The following is a 10,238-nucleotide window of genomic DNA, read 5'->3' as shown; positions in this document are numbered from 1 at the left end:
CTCCCCGGTACCGCCTGGAATCGGAACGGTTCTAACGGCGGCGGATTAAAAACAAATAAATTAAATTTAAACGCAAGCAACCCCGAGATTTCGCAGCCCCTGCGCTCCGCCGCGCTCACGGCCCGGTACCGGGCGCCGCCCCGGTCTGGGGAGCCCGCAGGGGTCTGGGTACGGCCCGAGCACGGGTAGAGCCCGGTAGAGGCGGGAGGTGCCCGGTTCGGGCTCTGGCGGGCAGCGGGAGTTCAAGGCCTTGGGCTGCAGTGGCCGCTGGATGTCCGAGCCTGCCGCGGCCTGGGCCCGTCGCTGAAATAACCGGGACAGCGCAGGGAAAACAGCAGGAAAAAAATAAAATTCGAAAGGAAAAAATAAAAATAAAAGGAGAACTAAAGCTGTAGGGATAAGGAGAGTAAAAGGAAATAAATCAAAAGGGCGGAAAGGGGAAGGAAATAAAGCGAACGAAAAGGGCCGAGCGGGGAGAGCGCAGGGGACGGGCCCTGCTCAAGGCCGGGGGTCCCGGGCCGCAGCCCCGGTTCTGCGGGGCCCGGAGGGGCGAGCGGGGACGGAGCCGCCGCTCCGGGGAAGGTGCTGGCGGCTGGAAACGATTCCCGGCTCCCCGCTCCCCGTTCCCGGTTCCCCGGTGCCGCTTCTCCACTGCCGGGGCTGCGGCAGGGCCGGGCCGGACAGCCGGACAGCCGGACAGCCGGACAGCCGGACAGCCGAGCTCCGCCGTGCCCCGCCACCGGGCCCGCTGGTGAATCCGCCACCAACCAACGGTTTTTAACGAAAACGAGGAAAATTACCCCAAACCCAGCCCGCCCTGCGGCCTCAGCCCCTCGGGGCCGCGGGGAGAGGCTGCGGGCCGGTCCCACCGGGAAGACGGAGGGCGGCGATCGCCCGGGAGCTGCTGGAACGAAAATTCCTCCTTTCGCCTAGCCCCGGCCCCGAGCGGCGGCTGAGGCCGCGGAACGAGTGGCGGAGAAGCTGCCCCGGTGCCCGCTAAGCCGCCGGTGCCCGCTCAGCCCCCGCCGCCTCCTCACGGCTCCCGCTCCTCTCCTGCTGTTGTTGTTTTTTTGTTTTGTTTTGATTTGTTTTGGTTTTTTTCCCGTTATCCCCACGATTAACCTGAATAATAACGAGAAGATTTGCTCCGGGAGAAGGGGAAACGGGGAAAACGGGGAAATACCGGGTGCGAGCTGCCGGGAAGGGGAAGCGAGGAAATCCGCGAGTACCCAGATCCTCAAAAACAACAATATTATAAAAATAACCCTAATTTAAAAATCCCATTTTTTGCTGTCTGGTTGTTGTTGTTTTCGGGGCGGGTTTAGCGCTGTTGTTGTTGTTTTAATTAGCGTTAATATTAGCGGTATTAGTGTCACTATTAGCCTTGCTATTATTAGTGCCGTTCCTATTCCTATTATTAGTCCTATTAACGCCATAATTAGTCCTTATCAGTACCATTTATCGGTGTTTTTATTATCGATATTCCCGTTTTTTCTCTCGCTGCCGAGCACACCCAGCCCGGCCAAGGCCGGCCCGGGGTGGGAGCGGCCGCGCTCTCCCGGTGCATCCCCGTTCCCGCCGAGCCCCCGGGCCCGCCCCGCCGCATCCTCCGCTTCTCGCCGCTCCGGGAGCGAAAAAACCCCGCGGAATTCCTCGATTTTCCCGGTTTAGAGCCGGATCCGCACCCTCCCGGTTCTCCCGGTGCCCCCGAGATGGAGGTAAGGCCAGGCTCGGTGCGCTCGGCTCGGCCCCGGGCCTGGCTGCGGGGAGGGTGCGGGAGCGGAGCCGGCGCTTTCCCCGGTACCGGACCGGCCGCTCCCGGTCGGTCGGGAGGGGAGGGACATTTCTGCTTGTCCCCGCCAAGGAAAGGCTGCCCCGGGGACAGCCCCGCGTGGGGACCCCGCCGAGGGATCCCCGGGCCGGGCTGGGCCGGGAGAGAGCGGCGGAGGCCGAGACGGTGCCGGGCCTTGGCGGGAACGGGGACAGTGTGGGGACAGCGTGGGGACACCGGCAGGAGTGTGAAAACACGGGGGGACACTGAGGGCGTGAGGGGACACGGGGGATCCGTGAGGGGACATCGGGGACCGTGAAAACACGGGGGGACACTGAGGGGACACGGGGGGACAGCGTGGAAACAACGGGGGAGTGTGAAAACACGGGGGGGGGCACTGAGGGGACACGGGAGTGTGAGGGGACACGGGGGGAATGTGAAGGGACATCGGGGACTGTGAAAAGACGGGGGGACACTGAGGGGACACCGGGGACAGTGAAAGGACACAGGAGGACTGTGAAAACACGAGGGGACACTGAGGGGACACGGGGAACTGTGAAAACACGAGGGGACACTGAGGGGACACCGGGGACTGTGAGGGGACACGGGGGAATTTTGTGGGGACACGGGGGAACTGCAAAGGGACACGGCAGGACTGTGAAAACACGAGGGACCGTGAGGGGACACCGGGGACTTTGAGGGGACACCGGGAACTGTGAAAACGCGGGGAACCGTGAGGTGACACCGGGAACTATGAGGGGACATAGGGAATTTTGTGGGGATACGGGGGGACCGTGAAGGGACACGGCAGGACTGTGAAAACACGGGGGGACACTGAGGGGACACCGAGGGCTGTGAGGGGACACGGAAGGACACTCAGAGGACACGGGGGGACTGCACGGGGACACGGGACTATGAGGGGACACGAGGCACTGTGAAGGGACACGGGGGGACTGTGAAAACACGGGGAACAGTGAGGGGTACCGGGAACTGTGAAAACATGGGGGACCGTGAGGGGACACCGGGGACGGTGAAAGGACACAGGAGGACCGTGAAGGGACACGGGAGGACTGTGAAAACACGGGGGGACTGTGAGGGGACACCGGGGGACTGCATGGGGACACGGGGGAATTTTGTGGGGACACAGGACCGTGAAGGGACACGGGGGGACTGTGAAAACACGAGGGGACTGTGAGGGGACACCGGGGCACAGCGTGGGACACGGGGGAATGTGAAAACACGGGGGACACTGAGGGGACACAGGACTATGAGGGGTCACGGGTGGAATGTGCAGGGACACGCGGGGACCGTGGAGGGACACGGGGAAACTGTGAAAACACGGGGGGACACTGAGGGGACACTGGGGACAGTGAAAGGACACGGGAGGACTGTGAAAACACGAGAGGACACTGGGGACTGTGAGAGGACACGGGGGAAGTGAAGGGGACACGGCGGGGCTGTGAAAACGCGGGGGGACACGGAAGTGACACTGAGGACTGTGAGGGGACACGGGGGAACCATGAAGGGACACGGGGGGACTGTGAAAACACGGGGGACCGTGAGGGGACACCGGGGACTGTGAGGGGACACAGGAGAATTTTGTGGGGACAGGGCGGGACTGTGAAAACACGAGGGGACACTGAGCGGACAGCGAGGACTGTGAGGGGACACGGAAGGACACTGAGAAGACACGGGAGGACTGCGTGGGGACACAGGACTCTGAAGGGACACAGGAGGAACTGTGAAAACTCGGGGGGACACTGAGGGGACACCGGGGACTGCGAGGGGACACCGGACTGTGAAGGGACACGGAGAGACTGTGAGGGGACACCGGGGACGGTGAAAAGAAACGGGGGAACCGTGAAGGGACACGAGGGGACAGTGAAAACACGGGGGGACATTGAGGGGACACAGGGGAACAGCGTGGGGACACGGGGGGAATGTGCAGGAACACGAGAGGACCGTGAAGGGACATAGGGGACTGTGAAAAGACAGGGGGACGCTGAGGGGACACCGGGGACTGTGAGGGGACACAGGACTGTGAAGAGACACGGAAGGACTGTGAAAACGGGGGGACACTGAGGGGACAAAAGGGACTGTAAGGGAACGCGGGACTGTGAGGGGACACGGGGGAATTTTGTGGGGACACTGGGGGGACCATGAAGGGGCACGGGGGGACTGTGAAAACACGGGGGGACACTGAGGGGTCACCGGGGGAACTGTGAGGGGACACGGAAAGACACTGAGGAAACACATGGGGACTACGTGGGGACAAGGGGGGACTGTGAATGGACACAGGGAGACACTGAGGGGACACCGGGAACTAAGAAAACATGGGGGACCATGAGGGGACACCGGGGACGATGAGAGGACACGGGGGAAGTGAAGGGGACACGGGGGGACTGTGAAAACGCGGGGGGACACTGAAGTGACACTGAGGACTGTGAGGGGACACGGGGGAACCATGAAGGGACAAGGGGGGACTGTGAAAACACGGGGGACCGTGAGGGGACACCGGGGACTGTGAGGGGACACGAGAGAATTTTGTGGGGACACGGCGGGACTGTGAAAACACGAGGGGACACTGAGGGGACAGCGAGGACTGTGCGGGGACACGGAAGGACACTGAGAAGACACGGGGAGACTGCGTGGGGACACAGGACTGTGAGGGGACACGGTGGGACTGTGAAGGGACACGAGGGAACCGTGAGGGGACAGCAGGGACTGTGAAGGGACACGAGGGACTGTGAGAAAACATTGGGGGAATTTTGTGGGGACACGTGGGGACCGTGAAGGGACAGGGGGAGACTGTGCAGGGACAGAAAGGGACAGCGTGGGGACACGAGGGGGCTGTGAGGGGACACGGGGAGAAGTTCAGGGTTATGGGGGAGCCGTGAAAAACACGGGGGGACGGTGCGAGGACACCGAGAGCTGTGTGGGGACACAGGGGGACAGTGTGGGGACACGGAGGGATTGGGGACAACACGGAGGAGCCGTGAAAAACACGGAGGGGCTGTACGGGGACACCGGGAGCTGTTTGAGGACACCCAGAAATGTTTGGGGACACAGGGGGACTGTGTGGGACTGGGGACGGATACGAGGGGACTGCGTGGGGACACGAAAACACGAGGGAACAAAGCAGAAACACGGGGGGACCGTGAGGGGACACGGGGACAAATTCAAGGACATGGGGGAGCCGTGCGGAAACACGGGGGGACAGTGCGGGGACACGGGAATTGTGTGGGGACACCGGGAGCTGTGTGGGGACACCGGGAACCGGGCAAAAACCCAGAGACTGTGAGGGGACAACGGGGACACTGTGAGGGGACACCGAGGGGACTGTGAGGGGACACGAGGGGACGGGGACACTGCACGACAAACACAGACGGTGCGGGGACACGGACAAACGAGAGGGGACAATGGGGACTGGGCAGGGACACGAGGGGACACCAGGGCAATGGCCACGGGTGCCGTGGGACGGTGTCCAGCTGGTGTGAGTGGACACGGCCACACGGCCACGGGGCAGCCACGTGGGCAGAGCATGACCGGCCACCCCTCCCCTGGGTCCCTGGGGTGGCGGGTTTGGGGACATCAGGGTGGCAGCACCCGCGCTCACACGCGGCTGGGTGCGAGTGTCACCGTGTGACCGTGCAGGGACACTCGAGCAGTGTGCCCACCCCGCAGTGTCCCCGCGGTGTCCCGTGGGTGCCTTTTGTCACCCTCGGGGACATCTCCGTGCGTCCCCAGCCCCGTCGGGCCCGCGCTGAGCCCGGGCAGCGCCGGTTTCGTTACCGGAGCGGCGGCGCCCGGGGATTCCGGGGTGTCCCCGGTGCGGGAGGGTTGGGGACACCCCCCCAGGCCTTGGGGACACCCCAGCCCAGGGCCTGGCTGTCCCCAACCCCGCCAAGGTCTCCTGAGAGCGGGCGCGCTCCTCCCGGCCCGGCCCCGCCGCGCCCGCTCTGATAAAAAGGAATTAAACGAAATTAAAAGGAATTAAACGAAATCGGGGGGTCCCGGTCCCGCAGCCTCCCCGGGAGCCCCTGCCCCGACACCGAGCCCGGGGCCGAGCCCGCCCGCACCGGGGGGACCCGGCCAGCGCTGCCACCCCCGGTGTCCCCACCCCAAACGGGAGCGGGGCCGCGGGGACAGCTCTGGGAGCGGGGCGGCGGGGCCGGGCAGCCCCGATCCCCCCGCGATCCGGGGATCCTAAACCGGGATCCTAAACCCGAGGTCGTGTTCCAGGGATCCTAAACCTGGGATCCTAAACCCGGGATCCTAAACCTGAGATCCTAAACGAGGGTTCCTAAACCTCGGGTACTGCTCCTGGGATCCTAAACTTGGGATCCTAAACCTGAGGTCCCGATCCTGGGATCCTAAACCTGGGATCTCCTCTTCTGCCATCCCTGTTTCTGAGATCTCTCTTTTGGGATCCTGCCCCTGGGATTTCTTCCTCTGGCATCCCAATCCTGGGATCGCCCTCCTGGAATTTCCTTTCCTGGCACTCCTACTCATCGGATCCTGCTCCTGGAATCCTAAACCTGGGATCCAGCTCCTGGGACCCTAAACCGGGGATCCTAAATCTGGGATCCTAAACCTGGGATCCAGCTCCTGGGATATCCCAAACCTGGGGTCCCGTTTCTGGGATCCCCCCCACAGCACCCCGATTCCCGGGATCCCCTCTCTCTCCCGATCTCCGTGATCCCTCAGGGATCCCAGCTCCAGGATCCCTCTCCGGTCCCTCGTGTCCTCCCCTTGTCCTCCCCGTGTCCCCTCCCATGGCGGGGGTGACACCACGGTCCCCAAGAGCGGGGACGCCAAAGGACTGAGGGGTAAACTGAGGCACCCAACAGATTTAGGGGGGTTCGGGGAGGCAAAACCATGGGACACACACCCCCAATTTGGGTTTTGGGGTGACCCCGGGCAGAGAAGGGAGAGGGGGACAGCGGCACGGGGGGGGTCTGGAGTGGGTGACAGGGACATCCCGACCCTACTTGGGACACCTCGACCCTACTGGGGCCACCCCGACAGGGACACCCCGACCCCACTGGGGACACCCCGAAAGGGACACCCCGACCCTACTGGGGACACCCTGACACGGACACCCCGACCCCACTGGGGACACCCCGAAAGGGACACCCCGACCCTACTGGGGACACCCTGACAGGGACACCCCGACCCCACTGGGGACACCCCCTGGCAGGAGGGGACCACGAGGGGCAGCCACGTGTGACAAGGGGACAGGGAGGTGGTGGCCTGTCCTGTCACCGCTGTCACTGCCACCCACAAAGGGGTGGCAGAAGAGGGGGGATGTCCCCATACAGTGTCCCCAACAGGGCCACCAAGCTGTGCTGTCCCCACGTCACGGGTGACGAGGTGGGGTGGATTTAGCGGGTGTGGCGTGGGGACACTGCTGGGGACATGGCTGGGGACACTGCAGGGGACACTGCTGGGGACACCGGGGTGGGCTGTGGTGGCAGAGTCCTGGGAATGCTGGGGGACCCTAAAGGGGACAATGGGGCTGTCCCAGGATGTCCCCAGAGAGTTCCCACACCCCGCCCTGCTGGGATCGGGGGGGCCCAGGGAGGGACACGGGTGTCACATCGGGGTGGGGACACTGTGACACTGCTCACAGGGGGGTCACCATGCCTGGGGACAATGTGACACCACTCACAGAGGAGTCACACTTGCATGGGGACACAGTGACACCATTCACAGGGATGTCACCCTGCATGGGGACACCAAAACAAGGCTCTCAGGGGTGTCACACCTGAATGGGGACACCGTGACATCATTCAAAGAGGGGTCACTGTGCATGGGAACACTGGCACTGCTCACAGGATGTCACACCTACATAGGGACAATGTGACACTGCTCATAGAGGTGCCACCCTGCATGGGGACACTGTGACACCATTCACAGGAGAGTCCCTCCTGCATGGGGACACCGTGACCCCGCTCACACGCGTGTCACCCTCCATGTCACCACCACACACAGGCACCCCAACCAACACCTCCCATCCCCCCAGCGTGGTGACAACCGCACCAGGAGCCACCAGCCCCTCTTGTCCCCCAACCCCACCAGGAGCTCCTCTGTCCCCTCGTGTCCCCAGTCGCACCAGGAGCCACCAGCCCTGCTGTCCCCTCCTGTCCCCTCGTGTCCCCAACCGCACCAGGAGCCACCAGCCCCGCTGTCCCCTCCTGTCCCCTCCTGTCCCCAGCCCCACCAGGATCCCCCAACCCCACCAGGATCTCCCAGCCCCGCTGTCCCCTCCTGTCCCCAACCCCACCAGGATCCCCCAGCCCCGCTGTCCCCTCGTGTTCCCAACCGCACCAGGAGCCACCAGCCCCGCTGTCCCCTCGTGTCCCCAACGCCACCAGGAACCACCAGCCCCTCTGTCCCCAACCCCACCAGGAGCTCCTCTGTCCCTCCTGTCCCCTCCTGTCCCCTCCCGGCCGGGATTAGGGCCGGGCAGCCAATCCGGGCCCCGCCGGCCGCCCCGGGCAGCGCCGCGCACGTTCCTGGCCCCGGTGGCCGCTCCGTGACCTCCCGTTCACCTCCCGGGCTGGCCCCGTTCCGCCCGGCACGGCCCCACGTGACCGGAGGATTTGGCTCAACGTGCCAGGCAGGGAGGGAGGGGGGACACGGGGGGGAGCTCAGAGAGAGCCCCGAGGGCATCGCGGGCACCGTGCCCGCCGCACGGGCAGCGCTGGCACGGGTTAAGGGAGGCTGGCACGGGTTAGAGCCGCCTGGCACGGGTTAGAGCAGCCGGGCACGGGTTAGAGCCGCCTGGCACGGGTTAGAGCAGCCTGGCACCGGTTAGAGCCGCCTGGCACCATGGTTCCTGCAGCGCTGGCACGGGTTAAGGCAGCCTGGCATGGGTTAGAGCAGCCTGGCACCGGTTAGAGCCGCCTGGCACCATGGTTCCTGCAGCGCTGGCACTGGTTAAGGCAGCTTGGCATGGGTTAGAGCAGCCTGGCACCATGGTTCCTGCAGCCCTGGCACGGGTTAAGGCAGCCTGGCATGGGTTAGAGCAGCCTGGCACCATGGTTCCTGCAGCCCTGGCACGGGTTAAGGCAGCCTGGCACAGGTTAGAGCAGCCTGGCACCATGGTTCCTGCAGTGCTGGCACGGGTTAGAGCAGCCTGCCATGGGTTAGAGCCGCCTGGCACGGGTTAAAGCCGCCTGGCACGGGTTAGAGCAGCCTGGCACTGTGATTCCTGCAGTGCTGGCACGGGTTAGAGCAGCCTGGCACGGGTTAGAGCAGCCTGGCACAACGGTTCCTGCAGCGCTGGCACCGGTAAAGGCAGCCTGGCACTGTGATTCCTGCAGAGTTGGCACGGGTTAAAGCAGCCTGGCACCTCAGTTCGTGCAGCTCTGGCACGGGTTAAACCATCCAGGCACCCCAATTTCTGCAGTGCTGGCACGGGTTAGAGCAGTCTAGCATGGGTTAGAGCAGCCTGGCACGGGTTAGAACCGCCTGGCATGGGTTAGACCAGCCGGGCACCACAGTTCCTGCAGCGCTGGCACGCGTTAGAGCAGCCTGGCACTACGATTCCTGCAGGCCTGGCACGGGTTAGAACAGCCTGGCACGGGTTAGAGCATAGCTCCAGGTGGGATGGAGACTCCAGAACCGCTGGGATCACCCCCAAAGCCCCTCCCTGAGCCCCCCAAATCCCGGGATCCCCCCTGCCCTGCTGGGAACAGCCGGGATCCCTTCCCGCTCCCGGTGTGGGCTCAGGGAACCAATCCCAATCCTGGTCCTAATCCCAATCCCAATCCCAATCCTGATTCCAATCCTGCTCCTGCTCCCCATTCCGCTCCTGATCCTGATCCCAATCCCGCTCCCGATCCCAATCCTGATCCTGCTCCTAGTGTGGGCTCAGGGAGTTGATCCCAATCCCAATCCCAATCCCAATCCTACTCCTGCTCCCCATTCCACTTCCGATCCTGATCCCAATCCCGGTGCTGATCCCACTCCCAATCCCGACCCCAAACCCGATCCCAATCCCACTCTTGCTCCCCATTTCACTTCCAGTCCTGATCCCAATCCCACTCCCGATACCAATCCTGATCCCGCTCATGGTGTGGGCTCAGGGAGCCAATCCCAATTCCAGTCGCAACCCCAATCCGAATCCCAATCCCACTCCTGCTCCCCATTCTGCTCCCAATCCCAACCCCGATCTCGCTCCTGATCTTGATCCCGACCCCACTCCCGACCCCGATCCTATCCCAATCCCAATCCCAATCCCAATCCCAATCCCAATCCCAATCCCAATCCCAATCCCTATCCCTATCCCCATCCAAATCCCGCTCCTGATCTTGATCCTGACCCCACTACCACTCCCCGTTCCCGATCCCGCTCCCGACCCTGATCCTAATCCCAATCCTGATTCTGACCCCAATCCCGACCCCAATCCCAATCCCAATCCCAATCCCAATCCCAATTCCGATCCTGCTCCACGGAGAAT

This window comes from Zonotrichia leucophrys, chromosome 4 (assembly GCF_028769735.1).
Source record: "Zonotrichia leucophrys gambelii isolate GWCS_2022_RI chromosome 4, RI_Zleu_2.0, whole genome shotgun sequence".
Taxonomy (NCBI): domain Eukaryota; kingdom Metazoa; phylum Chordata; class Aves; order Passeriformes; family Passerellidae; genus Zonotrichia; species Zonotrichia leucophrys.
The sequence above is the reverse complement of the archived record's forward strand: the minus strand, read 5'-3'. Positions refer to the sequence as shown.